The following is a 22516-nucleotide window of genomic DNA, read 5'->3' as shown; positions in this document are numbered from 1 at the left end:
ATTATTAAATGGAATAAAAAGTCATTAAATGCATATGAACTCAAAACAAAATTGATCACAAGAATTAATCACCCTCACCAAGTCACATTTCTGTACATCTGGGTACAAGTTATCACTGCCCTTGGACACAGGCTGTTCATCCCTTCAAGGGCAACAGACTCAGAGCTGGAAGCAGCCCTGGTTTTTGGTTGGGGCTGAGAGAGAGGAGAATCCTTGACCACATGGATTCCATTTATGTTGCTCAAGACATCAGTGGTTCCACTGACTCCAACGACTCATAGATATATTAAAAAATAATCTCTGTATTTAAAGGGCTTTCATCTCACCTGGGGAGATGTAACATGTCTTGTATTCCAGGTAAATTGGATTTAGTTGTTTAGTGCTTTGAGCCACATGTGGTCAAGGAGCTTTATTGAGTAACTGCCTTGATTGACTCACAATCCTTTGGCTGTAAGAAAGGCACAAGAGAGAGCTAATAATGGGCAGCCAAGTGTGTCCATCCCACTCATGGCCTCCCTGGACAGGAACCAGTGGACCAGGGATCTCCTCGAGGCATCTAAAGTCCCCAGACTTGATCTGATGTGGCTTTGCTTTTGCTCATCACCTGTAAATTGGACCTAAAGAGGCACTACATTTTACACATAAAAAATACTGGCTGATTCTTCTGTTTCATAAAACTAAGGAAAACAGTAACAATTTATCCACTGCCCGTTCTGTCCAGGCACATGCTAGTCATTTTGCTCATTTGAAATCAAATCTTCACTTCCTCAAGATATGTTTTATGATTTCCATTTTACAGATGAGGAAACTGAAGCTCAGAGAGGTGAAGTGACTTGCCCAAGATCTAGTAAGTTGTGCAGCCGTGGTTTAAACCCAGGTCTATCTGATTCAAAGGGCATCTTCTTTCCACCCTGAATCAACAAAAGATTGTGTGTGAGTGATATATCAATATTTATCAATATATCTATATAAAATTGGTACCATAATCTATAACTGGAGGAAGTCAGGATTTCTAAAAAAAATTAAACATGAAATTACCATAAACCCAGCAACTCCAGTCCTACGTGTATACTCAAATAATTGAAAACAAGAACTCAGATATTGGTATACTAATGTTCATTGTAGCATCATTCACAGTGGCCAAAAGGTGAAAACAACCCAAGTGCACATTAACAGATGAATGTATAAACAAAATGTGAGATGTCTCTATCTCTGTCTCTATCACAGATATCATTCAGCCATAAAAAGGAATGCAGTTCTGACATATGCTACTACATGGATGAATCTTGAAGACATTATGCTAAGTGAAAGAAGCCAGTTGCAAAAGGACAAATATTGTATGATTCCAGTTATATGAAGTACCCAGATAGACAAATGTACAGAAACACAAAACTTACCAGGGCCTGGGAAAGGGGGAATGTGGAGTTACTGGGTTACGGAGTTTCTGTCTTGAGTAATGAAAAAAATTTGGAAATAGTTGTGGTGGTTATAGAACATTGTGAATGTACTTCCCCCTCTTTTTAAAAAAAATTTTGGCTGCACCAGCAGCACGTGGAGTCTTAGTTCCCCGACCAGGGATCAAACCCCTGCCCCCTGCCTTGGAAGGCAGAGTCTTAACCATAGGGCCGCTGGGGAAGTCCCTGCGAATATACTTAATGACACGAAATGTACACTTAAAAGTGGTTAAAATGGTAAACTTCATGTTATGTATATTTTACTATAATTTTTTTTTAATTTATTAAATTTATTTATTTTTGGCTGCGTTGGATCTTTGTTGCTGCGCGCGGGCCTTCTCTAGCTGTGGTGAGCTGGGGCTACTCTTCGTTGTGGGGCACGGGCTTCTCATTGCAGTGGCTTCTCTTGTTGCGGAGCACGGACTCTAGGCGCGCGGGCTTCAGTAGTTGCGGCTCACGGGCTCTAGAGCGCGGGCTCAGTAGTTGTGCTGCACGGGCTTACTTGCTGCGCGGCATGTGGAATCTTCCCGGACCAGGGCTCGAAACTGTGTCCCCTGCATTGGCAGGTGGATTCTTAACCACTGCGCCACCAGGGAAGCCCCTATTTTACTATAATTTAAAAAAAAGTTTGACATGATGAGAAGAGTCAAGCCGATGTAGGTGTGAATCCCAGAACTGCCTCCTTCCAGTGTGAACAGGGAGAATGACTTAAAGTCTCTGAATCTCCATTTTCTCTTCTTAAAAGTGAAGGTGATACTGCCTAACTCACTAGGTAGGTAGGATGTAAGTCATCGCGCCTGTACTTAGCACCACGCGTAAGCACTCAATGGATGTGGCGGTAACAGTGTGGTAGGAAGTTATTCCTCTTGTTGGCTCTGAAGTGCCACACCAGAAACTTAAACACACGAAGAATATTTCTCACCACACACACTGAGGGACAGTTAAATGATAACTGAGATTTTGTTCTTGTTTTGGAAGAATTTTTTTTCAACAGAATGCCAACGAAGAACCAGGTGTTTGAAGAATGTGTCTGTGTTAAGTGAAATGAGCCTTTTTTGGACGGCAGATGGGAACATAAAGCTGTTTGAAACCCCACGGGTCTTTTCTGGTTGATTTTCATGTGACTGGAAAATTATTTGACCACAGGACAGAGGAGCTGTCCAAGTGTTCTTGCTCCCAGTTCCTCGGCTGCCATTTAAGGCAAAGAGGAGGTGTTTTAGAGCAAAAACACAGAACCCTTGAAAATAGGAGGCTTGCGCTGGCAGCCTCTGAGGAGACCTTTAATTATGGCGTTGCTGAGGTGACGTGCCTGTTACAGCACTCCAGGACAATTCCCTTCAGCTGAGTGTCCCTGTCTGTTGTGTCATGTATGGAGAAATTGAGTTCCATGGTGGAAGCAGTGGAAGAAACCTACCAGGTTGGAAAAGACCTACAGAAAGCGTTTAAACACATCTGCTAGACTGTTTGATTTCTGTCTTCCATAAAGTGGATGACCAATCCTTGCTCCCCATATACATGAAATCTGCTTTCAATGCACGTTAACATTTTCTAGAATAAGTTTATGCCAAATTCTTATGGATATTGACTGTAGCTCCCTAATAAAACACAGCTATAGACCTGGAAACGTGTCCTTTGAACATTTGGAAGCAGCTCTGCAGGCCCCTTTCTTTGCTTGAGACACATATGGCCACGGAAAAATAATGGGCCTTTGCATTTAACTCTTCGTCTTTCAAGGAACTTTTTTTGTGGGGTTGAATTTAATTTATTTAGTGGTTCCCTAATGATCTGCAAGACTGAACACACTTCCTAACAGTCAACCTTAGCTCCCTCCATGTCCCCTGTACATGGTTTCTGGTCGCCTGGAAGTAAATAGATTTTTATGTGGTACTTAGTGTCTCATCCAGGACTGATGCCTAATACCTGCCCCTTTTATGAAATTCATTAGATACTTTGTATAGAAACACAGACTAGTGTTTCACCACAGTCCAACTGCCCATAAATAACTATTGTTACATTTAGGCATATAACTCACCAGACTTTTCCACACATGAACATCAATTTTTACCTTTTACAAAAATGAGATTATACTGTACATGCTTTTAAAAACTCTGCTTTGTCAAATACCAATATATTGTGAACCTCTATTCATATAGTATTATTTTAAGTGGCTGCTTAGCTTTCATCATGTGGATTCCATATATTTTATTTAACTAGACTTCAACAGTTGGATTTTTAGGTTACTAATTCTATGTATTAGGTAAAATTAGGTTCAGCTTTTTTACAGAAAACTCCAAAGAACCGTGGCTTAAATAAGATGGATGTCTATTTCTCCTTAATGTGAAATAACCCAGAGGTGGGCAGTCCAAGGCTGGTATAGCAGTCATCAAGGACTCAGGCTTCTTCTATCTTTTTGCTCCATCATTTTTCTGGATATCTTACATTCTTAGGGTCACTTGTTGGCCCAAAATGGCTGTAGGAGCTCTGGACATCACATCAACATTCTACACAGCACACAACAAGGGCTTAATTTCCAAAATATACAAACAGCTCATACAACTCAACAACAAGAAAACAAACAACCCAATCAAAAAGTGGGCAGAAGACCTAAATAGACATTTCTCCAAAGAAGACATACAGATGGCCAACAGGCACATGAAAAGATGTTCAACATCACTAATTATTAGAGAAATGCAAATCAAAACTACAATGAGGTACCACCTCACACCAGTCAGAATGGCTATCATTAAAAAGCCTACAAATAACAAATGCTGGAGAGGGTCTGGAGAAAAGGGAAGCCTCCCACACCGTTGGTGGGAATGTAAATATGTAAATTGGCGCAGCCACTATGGAAAACAGTATGGAGCTTCCTCAAAAAACTAAAAATAGAGTTGCCATATGATCCAGCAATCCCATTCCTGGGCATATACTCAGACAAAACTATAATTCCAGAAGATACACGCACTCCTGTGTTCATAGCAGCACTATTTTCAATAGCCAAGACATGGAAACAACCTAAATGTCCATCAAGAGATGAATGGGTAAAGAAGACGTGCCATAAAATTATATATATATATAACTCAGGCATCAAAAATAATGAAATAATGCCATTTGCAGCATTATCATACTAAGCTAAGTCAGTCAGAAAGAGAAAGACAAATACCATATGATATCATTTATATGTGGAATCTAAAATATGATACAAATCAACATATCTACAAAACAAAAACAGATTCACAGATATAGAGAAGAGACTTGCAGTTGTCAAGAGAGAGGGGGTGGTAGGGGAGGGAAGGTAATGGGAGTTTGCGACTAGCAGAGGCAAACTATTATATATAGGATGGATAAACAAGGTCCTACTGCATAGCACAGGGAACTATATTCAATATCCTGGGATAAGACAAACCGTAATGGAAAAGAATATGAAAAAGAATATATATATACATATATATATGTATATATATAAAACTGAGTCACTGTTGTACAGAAGAAATTAACACAACACTGTAAATCAAATGTACTTCAATAAAATTAACCCCCCCAAAAAATATCCCCAAAGTTCTAGGTAATACAGAGGAGAAATGAAGAGTTCAAAAGCCTCCTCCCCAGCCAAATTAGCTGCCTTTCAATAGCCTCCCTGGAAATCCTGTACAACACTTCTGCTTTCTTGTAGTTGGCCATACTCAGCTGCAAGGGAGGCTTTGAAGGGGACTTAAAATAGTTCTATTGCTAAGAAAAGGGGGAAGAATGGCTATTGGGCAGCAACTAGTGGTTTCTGCCACACCGATTTTTGCCTTTATAATCAATGCTGTCATGTATCTCTTCTAGCTAAATACTTTTACACACCCATAATTGTTTCGTTAGAATTTATGCTGCAGAAATAATTGTGCCAGGTGAGCACATTTTAAATTATTACTATTTTTTGTTATTGCAAAGCAATGTATGTTTGTTAAAAAAAAATCCAAAATAGTAGAAATGTAAACTGTTTTAATACATATTGCCATTCTGAAATGTGCCAATCCACATTAATTAGCATTGAACCAAGGGGGCAATTTCCCTATATTCTTTTTTTTTTTTTTTCCCCTATATTCTTACCAGTTCCCTCTGGCCCTGTTGTCTTATCAACTAACCTAATAAGTAAGAAATATATCAATTTGTACTTTGATTACTCACCAATTGCCTTTGAGATCCTTTGCTTATTTTTCTAAAGGGGTGCTCATTAAAAATAACTTAAAAGGCCTCATATATTTAATAGTTACTTGATAATTACTATATGTTCTAATACTTTTTCAAGTTGTCACTTCCTTTTTTTTTTTTTGCGGTACGCGGGTCTCTCACTGTCGTGGCCTCTCCCGTTGCGGAGCACAGGCTCCAGACACACAGGCTCAGCGGCCATGGCCCACGGGCCCAGCCGCTCCGTGGCATGTGGGATCTTCCCGGACCGGGGCACGAACCCGTGTCCCCTGCATCGGCAGGCGGACTCCCAACCACTGCGCCACCAGGGAAGCCTGTCACTTCCTTTTAAGTTGATTTACAGTGTTTTTGTCATGTAAACATTTTTAAACCTTATACACTCAAATCTATCTTTTCCTTTAAGGCTTCCCCTTTGGCATAAGTTCTAACACTTAACAGAAACAAACTATTTTTTATTTTCTCAAATTAACAATTTCCGTGTTGCATTCGGAATAAAGTCTAAGTGCTGAGAGCCAGCCGTTAAAATAGGCAGTCAGTGAAGAAGTAACCTCCTTTCTTTTCTCCTGGCACAGAGCCTCCCGCCAATTACCTGAGGGGAAAAATCTGAGTATGAACATCAACAATAAAGCAGCACAGGTGAATCTCACCTGCAGCGCTTATGTGTCCGATGACTGAAATGTAAATGACATATTTGTTTCAGTAGAATCCTAGTTTTACTTACATTATGCCTAATCTTAGGGAAATATTTCACAAACTAGACACCTAACTATTAATTCAAATGGAGCCTCCCTGTGTCTGAGAAACTATGGAATTGTGGGAAGAACATGAGCCTTGAAGTCAAACAACCTCGGTTGAAATCCTACCGACATTTTTTACTTACGGAATTTTAGGCAGGTTACGTGACCTGGACGGGTCTCTGTGTATTGGGGCATTAAAAGGATTAGAGAAGATAATTAATGCGAAAGCACCTAGGACCATAACTAGTTCATGGAGATGAAGACCGTCAACAGATGTTTCCCCAATCTGCCAAGAAACTGAAGACTTTAAGTGCATCCGTGCTCGATATTGTCCTTGGTACTAAGAATTCCTTTACAAGGCAAATAATCACCTTCTACTTTTTCTGTTTGGTGCTTCCTATTTTCAAATATTAGGGTAGCCGAAAAATAACAGGACCTCTCTGACCTTCCGTGCTCCTACCCTTCTACCTTGAACGCAGTCTTAGAATACCCTCCCTTCTTCCTTTGCCCTCAAATCTACTCCAGTTAATGGGAGGTTAGGGAGGGGTGGGGGAAATTGGTGAATAGGTGTTACCCAAGGCCACAGAGCTAGCAGGTCGGTGAGCCAGCAATCAGCCCCACATCTGATTCCTTCTCTTGACTTTTAAGAATTCAAATTGTCCAGATCTCTTTTTTTGGTTTTTCTTTTGAGAGTTATGTTGTATTCGGAGGGAATTTTTAGGGCTTCAACTCCGGGAGACAGAATCTCAAGTAACCCTGAGAGAACTGCTCCAAGGAGGCGACGTGGGGAGCTAGGATATATAGGAGTTTTACAAAAAAGGGCAGGTAGTCGGAACATCAAATTGTTCAGATCTCTTAGACCGAGTGGGATCTTAATATCCTTGAGGAGGGGAGGGCCAGGGGCTTTTGTTTATTCTCTGGCTGGACCTGAAGAAACTGAGGCCCAGAGAAAGAACAGACTTGTGTGAAATGCGCAGTCAGTGGTGGAGCTGAAACCAGGGCTGCAGCTTCTGCAGCTCCAGCCCATGCCCTCCCTCCGAGTCCTTCGGTGCTGATGACTGGACACGATGGGTCGCTCCCAAGTTTGAGGGGCAGAGGTCAAGACATCATTAGTTGCAACCCGGAAAAGAGCCATTTTGTATCCAAGGGGAATAATATGCCAGATGAATAGGAACATTAGTGATTTTCATTTGCTAGGAGCTAATTTCTCTCGAGAAAGGTGAGTGGACTTTTTAAAGCCATATGCTGGCAGACTTCATTCTGTGCTATTTCCGAGGTCTTGGCAGCAGAGCTGACTCTCCATCCCAGATCTCTGAGAACTTCAAAGAATACAGTGCAGGGTGTTCCTGTGAATACAGATTCTGAAGCATCAACAGAAGCTGGGTGCTGTGCAGTGGAACAGGGATGCCTGGTGAGCTGCTCAGGCCCCAAAGTCCACATCGGCTTCCAGCAGATGGGCTGATCGCCAGTCTGAAGACTCAGAAAAGCCATTCATGGGCCTCTTACTGCCGAGATGGGTGCGGAGGGAGCGTGGAAGTGCGGTTTTCTGGGAGTGGGCGACCAACCATGTGCCAGCCAGATTCCCCCAGCTGTGGGGAATATTGTTCGTAAACATCAATTATCAATTACCCATCTGGGCCTGGCAGGTTCCATGAGTTTACAAGCAAAATACCCATAATAATTTCATCGCTGGAATTCACTGATCTGGAGCTTTTGTTTACTCTCCAGGAAGTTCATATAATGCGCATTTGTGTGATAAGTGGGTGGGTTGTGGTGCATGCTGGGAAAATAGTTTGACTCACACATTTATTAATAAATTTAGAATTGAAAAAAATTACTCTGGCACTAGCAAAGTATGCTCTGGCTCCTTTATCCTCGTGGAATGCTTAAGCAGTTTAATTGGTTCAATTCATCCTGGCTCTAATACCACCCCTCACCTCCACCATCCCCAGCCCCTACCTGGGGACACAAAGAGTAAAAAGCTCTTGGTAACAGTCCGGAGTTCATGTTCACTCTTTGTGTTGCAGAAAGGGACCTTGGGAACCACTCTCCCCTTGCATCCCTGTCTTCCACATTTTATCAAAGTGCCTGGCTTCACAGGTTTAGGATGTGTCTGCTGAGTTAGGGGGTCAAGTGGCCAGCCTGTGTCTCTCTGCAAGAATGAATTTATATGGACAAGAGAGACTTGCTCAGAGAGGAAGTTGTATACCGGGGAAGAGAAGGGAATGTGGCAGACAAGAGAAGAGGATGTATGTTTCATGCATGAGTTCTCCCACAGGGACCCCAGACCTCATCTGAGCTCTTTGGAGAGGGCTGCAGGCACAAGTCGAACAGTAGTTTTCATCGGGTTGGTGGCTTGTGGCAGCACAGCTGAGGCACTTCAGGGTCTAGGAGACTCAGGACAGTGCAGAGCGGGACAGAGGAGTGCCTCAGAGAGCTGCTTTGATAGTGAAAACTTCAGTGAACCTGGCTCGGCCTTGGCACCCAGAGGGCACCCACTCTGGGACTGTCTTCAGACATGAGTGTTCCCATGGAGGGTGACCAGCAGCAATGGTAGGGATGAATCCAGCCCTCACTTGGCTTTATAGGGAGCTGACATCAACTAGGGGCTCAAGCAGAACACCAAAGGGATGACTGTGACTCAAGCAAGATACCTCAGGTTCTCTTGGAAGTAACTAGATAGGACTTTGTGTGGGACAAGACCCGGTGAATTTGGGCTCTTAATGACTGGCAGTGAAGCTCAGGCTGTTTTAAATTCTCCGGCTGTTTTGAATTCTCTTCCTTCATCGAGAAGAAGAGTAACCATTACATTTAGAATGGATAAACATTAAGGTCCTAATGTATAGCGCAGGGAACTATATTGAATATCCTGTGATAAACCATAATGGAAAAGAATATAAGAAAAGAATGTATATATGTGTATAACTGAGTCACTTTGCTGTGCAGCAGAAATTAACACAGCATTGTAGATCAGCTATACTTCAATTTAAAAATAAAAAAAAAGAAGAAGAAGAGTAACCAAGGATTATGTGGTACGTGGCAATGATAACAGTCTTTGGTCTTGAGTCCCCATCCACTGTCCTTTCTGGAATCCAACACCCACTCTGGAATTCTATTCCTGTTGTCATTAAAGTGTTTCACCTGCCCCTTCAGGGCTGCTCCCTCTTTCGCACTGTCTTCCTTATACACTGGCTGTTTCTCCTAATTGTTCTTTCCCTTTGCACTGACTCCAGTTTCTCACATCCGTGTTGGTGCTTCTGCCACTGTAGACCCTGATGCCAAACCCATCCCTGCCAAGGTAGGGAGCCCTCCCTCCTTCAGAGCTGAACTTTTATTTGGCTCTTCAGAATAGTATCTTTTGCTCCCTAATGTTCTTATAGCCTCCCCATTCAATGAACTTAAGAACAAGTTACTGCCAAGCATGGTTGCAGGACACGTGAACAGTTTTACAAATTGTCTCACGGAAAAGTTCTCTGTGCACTCATAGTCAGAGAGGGTCACCTCACATGACACCATAAAACTCCTAGAAGAGAACATAGGCAAAGCATTCTCTGACATAAATTGTAGCAATATTTTCTTAGGTCAGTCATCCAAGGCAATAGAAATAAAAGCAAAAATAAACAAATGGGACCTAATCAAACTTACAAGGCTTTGCACACCAGAGGAAACCATAAACAAAATGAAAAATCCTACAGACTGGGAGGAAATATCTGCAAACGATGCAACTGACAAGGGCTTAATTTCCAAAATACACAAACGGTGCATACAACTCAATAACAAAAAAGCCAACAACCCAATCAAAAAATGGGCAGAAGACCTAAATAGACATTTCTCCAAAGAAGACATACAGATGGCCAATAGGTACGTGAAAAGATGCTCAACGTCGCTAATTATTAGAGAAATGCAAATCAAAACTACAATGAGGTACCACCTCACACCAGCCATCATCAAAAAAAATCTACAAATAATAAATGCTGGAGAGGGTGTGGAGAAAAGGGAACCCTCCCTTGGTAGGAATGTACATTGGTGTAGCCACTATGGAAAACAGTATGCAGGTTCCTTAAAAAACTAAAAATAGAGTTGCCATATGATCCTGCAATCTCACTCCTGGGCATATATCTGGACAAAACTCTAATTAGAAAAGATACATGCACCCCTATGTTCATAGCAGCACTATTTTCAAGAGCCAAGACATGGAAACAACCTAAATGTCTATCAACAGATGAATGGGTAAAGAAGATGTGGCATATATATATATATAATGGAATATTACTCAGACATAAAAAAGAATGAAATAATACCATTTTCAGCAACAATGGATGGAACTTAGATTATCATAATAAGTGAAATGTCAGACAGAGAAAGACAAATACCATGTGATATCACATATGTGTAATCTAAAAAAATGATACAAATGAACTTATTTACAAAACAGAAACAGACTCACAGACTTAGAGAATGAATTTATGGTTACCAGGGGGGAAGGGTGGGGGGAAGGGATAGTTAGGGAGTTGGGGATTGACATGTCCACACTGCTATATTTAAAATGGTTAACCATATACTACCAAATGTAAAATAGATAGCTAGTGGGAAGCAGCCGCATAGCACAGGGAGATCAGCTCGGTGCTTTGTGTCCACCTAGAGGGGTGGGATAGGGACTGGGGGTAGGAAGACTCAAGAGGGAGGAGATATGGGGATATATGTATATGTATAGCTGATTCACTTTGTTGTAAAGCAGAAACTAACACACCATTGTGAAGCAATTATACTCCAATAAGGATGTTTAAAAATATAAAAATAAATAAATGAAATGGATAACCAACAAGGACCTACTGTATAGCACAGGGAACTCTGCTTAATATTATGTAACAACTAAATGGGGAAAGAATTTGAAAAAGAATAGAGACATGTATATGTATAACTGAATCACTTTGCTGTACACCTGTACACAATATTGTTAATCAACTATATTCCAGTATAAAATAAAAAGTTAAAAAAAAAGAAAAATTTATGGTTACATAAAGGGAAAAGGGGTGGAGAAGAGATCAATTAGGAGTTTGGGATTAGCAGATACAAACTACTATATATAAAATAGATGGACAATAAGATCCTACTGTAAAGCATAGGGAACTATATTCAATATCTTACAGTAAACCATAATAGAAAAGAATATACACAGATAGATATAGATATATAGATAACTGAATCACTTTGCTGTACACCAGAAACTAACACAACATTGTAAGTCTATACTTCAGTAAAAAAAACAACATCAAAGAGGGTCATCTCAAATATCCTCTGCTATAGGAGAATTCTCTTCTCCATCCCCCTCTGCTCATTGATCATTTTCCACACATTTAAACATTTTATATTCCTCACTCTTCAGCATCTTTCCTTCTAGAATGGAATGCCATGAAACAATCTAATACTCTCTTTCAGAAGATTTTCTGTATGACATATCTGGCAGTTGCTTCTGTTTGTTTAAACTTAGAAAAATCAATGATTTCAAACTGCAAATTCAGTTAAAATTTACTTTGTGATAATGTTGTAGGATAATATTGCCAGAGTTTGGAAGCAGAAACAAATGAGGCAGGAAAACAAGATAATCAAGAGGATGATAGAACAGGATCTCTGATTAGTGAAGCACAATTACACGGAATAAATACATTATCGACTTTTGTGTAAAAATCACCCACAGAGGGCTTCCCTGGTGGCGCAGTGGTTAAGAATCTGCCTGCCAATGCAAGGGACACGGGTTCGAGCCCTGGCCTGGGAAGATCCCACATGCTGTGGAGCAGCTAAGCTCATGTGCTACAACTACTGAACCTGAGCTCTAGAGCCCTCAAGCCACAACTACTGAGCCCACGTGCCACAACTACTGAAGCCTGTGCGCCTAGAGCCCATGCTCCACAACAAGAGAAGCCACGACAATGAGAAGCCCACGCACCGCAACAAAGAGTAGCCCCGGCTCACCGCAACTAGAGAAAGCCTGCGCACAGCACCAAAGACCCAACACAGCCAAAATAAATAAATAAATTTATTAAAAAAAAAAATCACCCACAGAAGGGGAAAAAAAGGAGGGTGCTTTGTCATCTTTCCCTTTCGTTTCTATTTTTAAAGATATTTTCAAGTTCTCTGAACCGTATTAGTTGTTGCTGTTGTTGTTTTTTAAATACAATTCTGACTTAGGTGATTGACACTGCTTTAAACGCCTCTGGTATTCCCTCTTTGGAAGCGTTTCTTCTGAACCCCCATAGCTCTGTGTCAGGTCCACTCTTCGGTCATTCCTCATTTTCTACATGGTGTTATCAGTATTTGTGTCCATGTCTTCACTCCCTTGTTTCACTGTAAATTTACTTAGACCCATACTTGTATATGCGTCATTAACAGTGAATTTGCTGGTGGCATGAGTGGGTGGAGTTCTTATTTCAAGAATATGTTTTAAAAAGTTTGAGTTACCAAATATACTATAATGAGGATTTTTCACATGGAATGGATGTTTTGGTGACCCTGAGATGGAGAATACGTTTATATCTCTAATAATTTGTAAGCAGAAAGGGTGTTTCAGCTGTAAACCATTTTTTTTTTCCTTTTTTTGGTTACTTGTATTTGTTTATGGTTCCCAGGGCGCATATAAAATGGAAAGACACACACATATATGCACAAACCCTTGAAAGATGTGGGGATCCCATGGTGCCCTTGTGGGAGGGGAACAGATGTATTCCCAACACCAGCACTGAGTAGGAGTTTTGATGTTCCCAGAGGGTTGGGGATCGCAGCTCTCAAGGGATGAATTTGGTGCCAGGGCCCTGCTGGTACTTAGAGGGAGAAGGGGGGTCTGGCTGTGGCCCTGTTGATCAGTAAACCCTCCCAACTGCACTTCTCCAAAGGAGAGCACAAGGGAACGCAGAGATGGTTCCTATTCCCGTTCTGTTTTTAATTATCTTTTGGTGTTTGATAAACTTGAATTTGTCTGACGACTCTTTACCTGGTTTTTAGCTTAACCCTTTGGAACTCAAGGATTCTCTGGACATTTTATTGTGTGTGTGACCTTACAGAAAGAATCTTGGATAATCCTTTGGCACTTCGTGGAAGACCACTGCTAGAGAGGTAATGCTGAATTGGACTTGCATACTTGATTTTGTGAACTTCTTAGTTAGCATGTAGAGCAGAGGTCAGGTGCTCAGGGCCTGGAACCAGAACAACTTCGGATTTGTGCTCTGTCATGTACTAACTGTGCAGAGGCCGGTTTACCATGAAGCTGGTGACAATTAAATTTCAGATTCACTTCCTTCCTAGAGGGACCCTAGCCACGTGACCAACATAGTCAATCAGTTAAGACGACTGCCTCTTTCCACTATGATTTCCTCTTGGTCTCTGTTTACCTTGTGCAGAGCGGCACTGGAATGCCCAAGGGCATCTTGGGGATCTGAGTAAGGGGATGAGTGGAGAATATGCCATTTCAACTACAATTTGTTGAGTCATTTTGGAATGTGTCAATAAAATAAGTGAGAAATTAAAGACTCCTGATTTGAATACAAGTGAATAGTACTTTTTTTGTGGCTATCTTTAAATTCACTAGAGAACTGAAAGAAAATTCATTTAAAGATAAAAACATGAAATAGGACTTCCCTGGTGGCGCAGTGGTTGAGAGTCCGCCTGCCGATGCAGGGGACACAGATTCGTGCCCCGGTCTGGGAAGATCCCACATGCCGCGGAGCGGCTGGGCGCATGAGCCATGGCCGCTGGGCCTGCGTGTCCGGAGCCTGTGCTCCGCAACGGGAGAGGCCACAACAGTGAGAGGCCCGCGTACCACAAAAAACAAACAAAGAAACAAAAGAAACATGAAATAGAACTGACACAGATAAGCAATAAAATCAGTAGACACTGAGAAGCAAATTATAACAAAAATTTTCAGATTATATCCAATGCACTCAACAGAAAGAAAAAATTCATTCATTTAGCAAGAAAGAAATATTGACTAGAAATAATGAAGAAACACTTGTAGCTTTGATAATCCAGTTAACAAAGGGGGGTGAATTATATGAGCACACTGGGAAAAGATTTAAATTACGCGCTAATTTGACTCAGAACAAAGATAACATGAAATTCGTAAGTCACTGTAATGAAGATGTCTATTGACAGCAAACAGGTTAATGAGTGTTGTCTAGAGTGATGTTGATTCAAGATTAATCATTGACAAGAAAACTTGAAATGCCCTGAAATCTTAGGGCTCAGATATGAAAGAAACTTGATAGAGTTTGTCCCCACCTTTGACAACAGCCCTAAGGATTTATCTGCTATCATCTCTATTGAGTGGTGAAGCTGAAAGGTATTTCCTTAACTAAAAATTTTGATCAACCACAATAAGGGAAGATAAATTATTTTTCTGTTCTCTTTATAGAAAAAAATGCAGCCAAAAAATATAAGAAAAAAATATAATAGAGGTATGTCTGACAGATGATAAAAATTAGTTATTTTTCCAGATTTTATGATACTTGTAATGCTTTTACATTTGTAATTTGTTGCATTTTCTTTCCTCATTCTAAATAAATATTTACTTACATACATACATTTATATTTGGAGTTATGTATTCTTTTCCTTAAAGCAAGAATCCTCAAGTTTTATAAGTTTCGGGCTCCACAAAACTGGATCTGCCCTAGAGCTAGGATGACCCTGAAGAGGTGAAGTGCATGTTCTGAATCTCAGTTTCCTCACGACAGACTGGGGATAGTACAGATTCCTGGTGAATAGGTCAAGAGGCTTAAATGAGATCATGAGGATGAAGTATTTAGCACAGAATCTGGGACATGGTAAACACTCCTATGAGTATCATCCAACCATTCATTCAGTAGATGTGTATGAAGTAGATGTGTATGATCAGGCACTGTGGATTCAGCAGGGAACAGGATGGAAAAAAGTCTCTGTTCTTAAGAAGTGTATATTCTAGTTTATTCTAATTATGATTGTTATTTACTACTCTCGTTATTGGGTCTCTTTATACTCCTACTCCTCCTAAAAGCGTTGCCAGCTCCTTACCTTTTCAAATGAAATGAATTAAAGTACATTTGTTTTGAAAATTATGTGCCATCCTTTAGATATGTGGCTCCCCCCGTGATGGTGCAAAACCAGAGTTGGAAGCTGATGACTTGACATCCATTCTAATCCTGAGGTGGGATGAGGTTGGCTTTTACAGCCTGCGACTTGGCATTCTGAGGGGTCAGCGATGGAGATGGCACAGCTCGGCGGAGCTCATCATAGGATCTTGAAAGAGGCCAGTCTAGAGGCTTTCACTCCTAACTTCCCTTGGAACCTCAGGGTAGAAGAGACCTCTTGGAACTAGGACACAGAGCTCACTCACTCCTTTTTGGAGCTACCTATTTTTGTAGGGTTTTCTGGGGTAACATCATTTTGGAAATACTGTTTTCTGCACTAATAGCTTCCCAAAACACAGATTTCTAAAGCTGGCGAGGGGTCAGGAAAGGAGGCAGCACATGTTTCTGAGGACCAGAGGGTTGGCTCTCTACTTGTACTCTTTGAGTTCAGGCATCTGCTGAAATTTATTTATAGGTTTACAGAAAGGGTCTTGGTTATTCTAAAGCAGAAGCCCAGGGTACTGGCTTTGGTCCAGTTTTGGAAAGCTGAAATGTTTAACTCTTTTTGTTTTATTTTAGGAGTGTGCTACACTGGTGGAATCAATTGAGGAAGCAATGATTTGTGAGCACAATGCTTTTTTTTTTTTTTTTTTTTTTAATATGAATGACTTGGTTAGAGGTCTGATAGTATTTGGTCACTTAGTGGCAGCTACATTCAGTTATTAAGATTCCAAATCTAGAGAATCCACTTATTCTCTTCTTGCACTGTGAATCTGTTTTTGACGCCTAAAATCCCACTGAGAGTCCATGAGTTCTGGATGCCTCATTTTGAACAATCCCAGGTACAGACTGTGGGCTCCTTCAGGGCAGTAACCTCATCAGCTAAGTCCTAGGAATCAGGAGGGTATCTGGTACTTAGTAGGTGCTCAATAAATGTTTCTTGAATGAATGAATGATGAATGAAGGACAACATAAGTTAACAGCATTTCCAAAATGCAGGAGGCCTCCACTACCAAAATAAGTTCATATGGTATTCATTTAAGGCATGCTAAGGAAGACTCTGTTAAATAAGTTTACTTCAAAAATAAATGTTGTGTTTTGAGAATCAACCAGTTCCTGTGTGGATACAGAATAAAGTGCTTTACAGCTGTAGATGCATTTCTGTAAACGGGAAACATTTAAATAGTGTTAAGGTAATTGAGCTGTTTGTTAAGAGTCAGGATAGGCCCATGACTTAGCCAATGGGATTTAAGTCAAAAAGCCTGGGATCTAAACCCTGCTGGGACACATACTGGTTCAGTGGTCTTGGCTGAGTGACCTAAGCTCTCTGAATTTTCTCATCTGTATAATGGGAATAATAATAATGGATTTCGTAGGGCTGTGAGGAAGATTGAATGAGAGAATTCTTGGCACAAAGCAAGTGCTCAGTAAAAATTTCTCCTCCTCCTCTTTATCCTCCTTTGCCCCCTGCTAACTAACCTGGGCATTGCTGACGTCTCCTGCTCACTTTCTCAGCTGAACTCCCCTGGAAACAAGTTAGAATCCAGGGAAAGTTTCCGGAGGCCACTGTTCAGCCCCACCTGGCAGTGACTTTGCATCACCTTCGAATATTCAGAGAGGAAACAACGATCTCTATCTTCTATCTAGATTCTACCTAAAAGATTCTATCTAAAATCTTCTATCTAGATTTTACGAAAGAGTCCAGCACTCACATTTTTGCTCATTTAGTTACTGACTATTCCCCACCTACACCTACCCTCCCGCTAAGCTGGATTTCACAAGTATTCCAAATCCTCCGGGATTGCGGAAGTGTGGAGTCCTAACCACTGGGCCACCAGGGAATTCCCTCTGAGCTCCTTTTTCTTCTTGGAATGCAAGCCTACTTTTATTTTCCTTTTCAGAGATTTTACTGGGTGAGAAACTGGCACCGAAGGCAGTTTCCTAAGGGCTTGGGCCTTGAAGGTGACTGACTTTTTAAAAGCTATTAGTGACGTAGAGAAGCCAAGCAAAGCTCGTCCTTCTGGCGGAGCCGACACGCAACTCTCTAAAGCAACCCTTTCTCCTAACCCCTCCATGACTACCCAAGGTCAAGCTCATCCGTGCCAGTGGCTGGATTTTGCTCATTTCGTATATTATTTATGTAACATGCGGGTTGTGAGGGAGTGTGGATGTGGATGATTCACAGGCACAAGCGGTTGGAAACAGATTGCAGAAGCCCAGCTCCGTTACTTGGGTGTCCCCCACGCCCCGCCCCCCAAGATGCATCATATGCTCCTTCCTGCATGCCCTGCAGTGCTGCTCCAGCTAAATGCAGTCCTAGGTCTCCCACATCTCTGTAGAGGAGGGGGCCCACGGACACGTCAGAGGCTCTAAACCTGTAACAGATTCTGGAGACAAATCCACCTCCCAAAATGTAATTCTCATTAAAAAAACGTAAACCATAAAATAGCATGAGGAATGCTGAAAAAATTATGATGACTACTTCAATGCTTATTTTTTGAAATATCAAGTTCTTAAAAAAAAAGTTTCTCATCTTTGTGTTGCTGCCATGATTTTCTAGGGTCTGCCTGGCACCTGGGCTTAGCTTGCCTAGTGGGCAGCCCGGTGCCTGGTGGGCATACCATCCTCACATGGCTGAATTGCAGAGGAACCTCTTCTCCACTTTTTAGAAGTTTTGTCCCACCCAAGAGACCTGCCTTCAGGTGACATCCATCACTACGTGGTGCACGGGGCAGAGTACAGACTGTGAAGGTAGACAGGCTTGGGCAGGTGACTCATGAGTTCTATGTATTAGTTATCTACTGTGAAAATAATTCAGTGGAACAAAATCTCCATGGTCTACAAAGCATTTATTGCTCATGATTCAGGGTGATCACCTAGGCAACTTTGTTGATCTTAATGAGCTTATTTACATATATGGGGGTTAGCTGACCACTAGCCTAGGATAGCCTAGGCTGGGGTAATGGTGTCTCGACTCTGAGCCCCATATCTCCCATCCTCCAGCATGCTAGCCTGCACCTGCTCTCTTGGCAATGGCAGACCAAGAGTGAGACTATCCCTAGTTTATGTTAATCTCATCCAAAAAACACCCTCACAGAAACATCCAGAATAATGTTTGACCATATATCTGGGCACCAGTGCCCAGCCATGTTGACACATAAAATTAACCACCACAGGTACTACAGGCATGGGTCTATAATTAATTATGAATTCAACAAATTCAACAAATATTTAATGAATGTTAAATACAGGGCTACTGTATGCCTGGAACTATGTTTATCCACTGGAATACAGCAGTCAATAAGTCATTAACCCTGCCTTCAAAGAACTGACTATTTATTAAGTGTAATTAAGCAGGTAAGAAAACCAAGCACAACAAATGCCATGAGTTAGCATTTGTGCAGTGTGGTTACATACTGAATGGAGGTTTTGCAAGTGCATTATCTCATTCAATCCCTGCAACAAACCTGATAGGCAGGCATTGCTGTCTCTATTGTACAGATGAGGAAAATGAGATTTGGAGAAATTACATGAGCTGTGTGGAGGTCACAAGGCTAGCAAGTGCAGAGCTCAAATTGAGTTCATCTCTGCCTGGTGCCCAAGCCCAGGCCATTGGTGGCTTCACCGTCTCACTTATGTCCTTGTCCTACGACTTGCCGCAGACGAGAGCACAGAGGGGGAGCGGGACTGTGTGAGCCTGAGGTCAGCCTAGAAGGTTGGGGGGGGAGCTCTGCTGCCCTCTGAGACACACGTGCCCTCTCATCCCTGCTGGCATGGTTGGCGTTGCCACTTCCGGAGCCTCTGGGATGTAGACGGCAAACAGGCCACCAGAGTTATCCTGGAGTCTGCAAGTCCATCCTGGGAAAAAACACTCTCAGTATCCTCATCCTTTAAAGGAACAAATGAGCGTGTGTCTGTGTGTAGGTAGAGGGATGAAAGATTTGAGCCCTTTCCAGGGAAGCCACCTCTCATCCATTCTGCTCAGGGACATGCTCTGGGTGAGCATGTGTACAGACATACATATGTAATATTTTCAGACTTTACTGCTCGCAGCAGGGGTGCAGATGGAACTATGCTAACGGACATTGGGGAAGCATGCTCCCCACATAGGGATTGCTCCTATGCGTGTTTAGAGCAAGCTATCCGCTAAGGGGCTTCTCTCTCTAGCAATTAGCTCTGGGCTGTGCATGGCTATGCACACGTTAGCTGTTGGCCTGGTGTAGCTGGCCAAAAGCCTGACCTGGCCCACAGATGAAGAACTGGCGGAGGCGAGGGAGAAGGGGGCGCTTTATGTAAGTGGTTTTTAGACAGATGGAGGATTTATTTTAATTGCATAAGAAGCAGTCTTTCTTGAGTAGAGATGTAGGTCCTTTTGCAAACCTGTGTTAGACAAAACTTGCTGCTGCCGCTGATACCTTCCTAAATGCCCCTCTATTTCCCTGATAATTGCTTGTCAGTGTGTCAAGTTGCATCTGAGCCATTTGCTGCTTATACAGACTCTCAGTAATTCTCAGTATATCCCCCACTCACTGCAAGTTTACTCCAGTCCTACTGAGGCCACCTGTAGAGCCTTGAGCCAGGTTGTAGCTGATCCAATGGCTTTGAGAATGGACAAGTGGATATTCACAACATGGGGCAGTGAGGAGACTGAACAAAGCAAGTTGAAGTTGTGCCCCATAGATGGTCCAGCTTCAGGGAAAACCCATTGATCTCCATATCTTCGCCCCGTTAGAGTTCACCCTTGAGAGAACCTCCAAGTTCTCCCAGAATAAGCACCCACAAGACCTAGAGGAACCTGGCTTCCAGCATCTCCATCTTCAGAGCTCACGCTGCGAACCATCTTTAGCAGCCTTTCCCTTGGGAACCTGGAGGAAGGAGAGGCTGGCATCCTGGATATGCTTTGGGTTAAAGAATTCTGACTCTAACAAGGAAAACATCAGCTTGGATCATCTGGCTCCTATGCAGCTATAATCAAGATGAAATCACTTATGCCAGCTGTTAATTTTATCAGTGACAAGCGAGTAAAACCTGATCTCTCCAGCAGGAAGCAGCTTTTTTGAGCTCACAGCTCTGTAGAATGAGATTTTCACAAGAAAGAACAAAGAGGTTTGAGGTGTTACTTGCGGAGATCCTTTGTCCTAACTAGTTACGTGCTGGGCGGAAGGAAGTTCACCCCAGGTGCGGGTTTGTGTAGGCACTGTGCCAATTTTGCTAATCTCTGTAAAGCCAGCACCCTTCACTGAGAGGCACACAATACGTGTTTGTTAGATGGATGAGTATTGAGACCAGCCAGAATGGAGGCAGGCTCAACCAAAACAATCCTAACCAATTTGTACACAGTACAGTGTGTGAATCCAAGTTCTTGTGCAGGTTGCTGGGGACAACATGGCAGGGGGACAAGAAGGGGCACAGAGCTTCTCAGCCTCTGTCACTGGCCCCCCTCCACACTGCCAGTCACAGAAATTCCAAGAATTTCTTCTCTGGTCTGTCCACTCTCTGCATCTTGGAACGTTTGCCTTACTCCAAAGGAGCACATTGTTCTTCATCTCTGTGGCTTTGCATGTGTTGTCGCTTCTACCTGGAGTGCTTTCCCCACTTGCCTGGTAGCCTCTCTCCAGAGCAAACCTGCTTGGATTTCTGTGCTGGGGTTACTTGTGACCTTGGCAACTTGTCCAAATCATCTAATAATTTTCATCTGGAGAACAGGAATGATAATAGTAGTACCCAAATCAGAGGACTGCTATAAGGATTGAATTGGTGAGTACACACAAAGTACCCAGAACAGAGCCCGGAACATGGCACGTAGGACCCATCAGCCGCCATCTCTCTTGTGATTCCTTCCTCTTCTGCACCCCTGTCAGGGCTGTTTTCTTTTTTGTCTCCCCGCACTGTTTTATTCTCTTCTCTCTCCCACTCAGCACCTTGGCTGGCCCACTTCCTTATTCAACAATTCTCAGGGGCTTGCCGATTCCCACCCAATTACATTCAAGGCTCCTTGGCAGAATTCAAGGCTTTCCATTTTCCAGGCCAGCGATTTTGACAACATGTTTCCCCACTATTTCCTGATCCACACCTGATCTTCCTGCCTAAAGGTGCTCCATCTTTGTCCCTAAGCAAGTTCTGTGCTCTCTCACCTCCTCGCTCTGGCTGGCCCTGTCCTTCCCCACCTCTGCTTGCCCGGACTTCAGCCCATGGGGGAGGAAGAGCAGCAGCTTGCATGCCAGGGTTGGCCCTCCTTGATCTTCAGGCTTCAGATACTCTGGGCTTGGTTCTGGAGGTCAGATCCTGCACTCACATTCAGAAAGGCAGTACATCCTCAGATCTATCCGGAGGCACATTTGTACATTGTAGCCAACTGAAACCCATCAGCTTTCAAGCTTATAAAAGGTTAATGCTCTCTCCTCACCCAAAGTGCCCTGATTTGCTTGCCTCCTTGTGACATTTGTTTTATTACACTGAATTTGGTTACTTCAAGGGCCAGCACTGGTCATTCTGAGGGATTTTAATTTAGAAAATACGAAGGAGACCACTTGTGCTATAGACAGTCACTGCATCTTACTGTCCCTGAATACATATGGCTTTTTTTTTTTTTTTGCAGTACGCGGGCCTCTCACTGCTGTGGCCTCTCCCGTTGAGGAGCACAGGCTCCAGACGTGCAGGTTCAGCGGCCGTGGCTCATGGGCCCAGCCGCTCCGCGGCATGTGGGATCTTCCCCGACTGGGGCACAACCCCGCGTCCCCTGCATTGGCAGGCGGACTCTCAACTGCTGCGCCACCAAGGAAGCCCCGTATGGCTTTTAAAATCACCATTTAATGATTCATATATGGCAGAAAGTGCTTATCATATAATGTTAGGTGAAAGAAATCAGAATACAAAATTGCACTTACAATATGATTATAATTATGTACGAATCATGTGGGTCAGGACTAGAAGAGGCCGGAGGCAAATGACAATAGCTTGATTTGCTGGGGTGATGCAATTAGAGACAACTTTTTCTTCTTTTTTTACTATTGTGTAAATGCTTTGCCATTATGCAAA

Source organism: Leucopleurus acutus (assembly GCF_964270905.1).
Source record: "Leucopleurus acutus genome assembly, chromosome: 10".
In the NCBI taxonomy this organism is placed as follows: domain Eukaryota; kingdom Metazoa; phylum Chordata; class Mammalia; order Artiodactyla; family Delphinidae; genus Leucopleurus; species Leucopleurus acutus.
Note: the sequence above shows the minus strand (reverse complement) of the source record.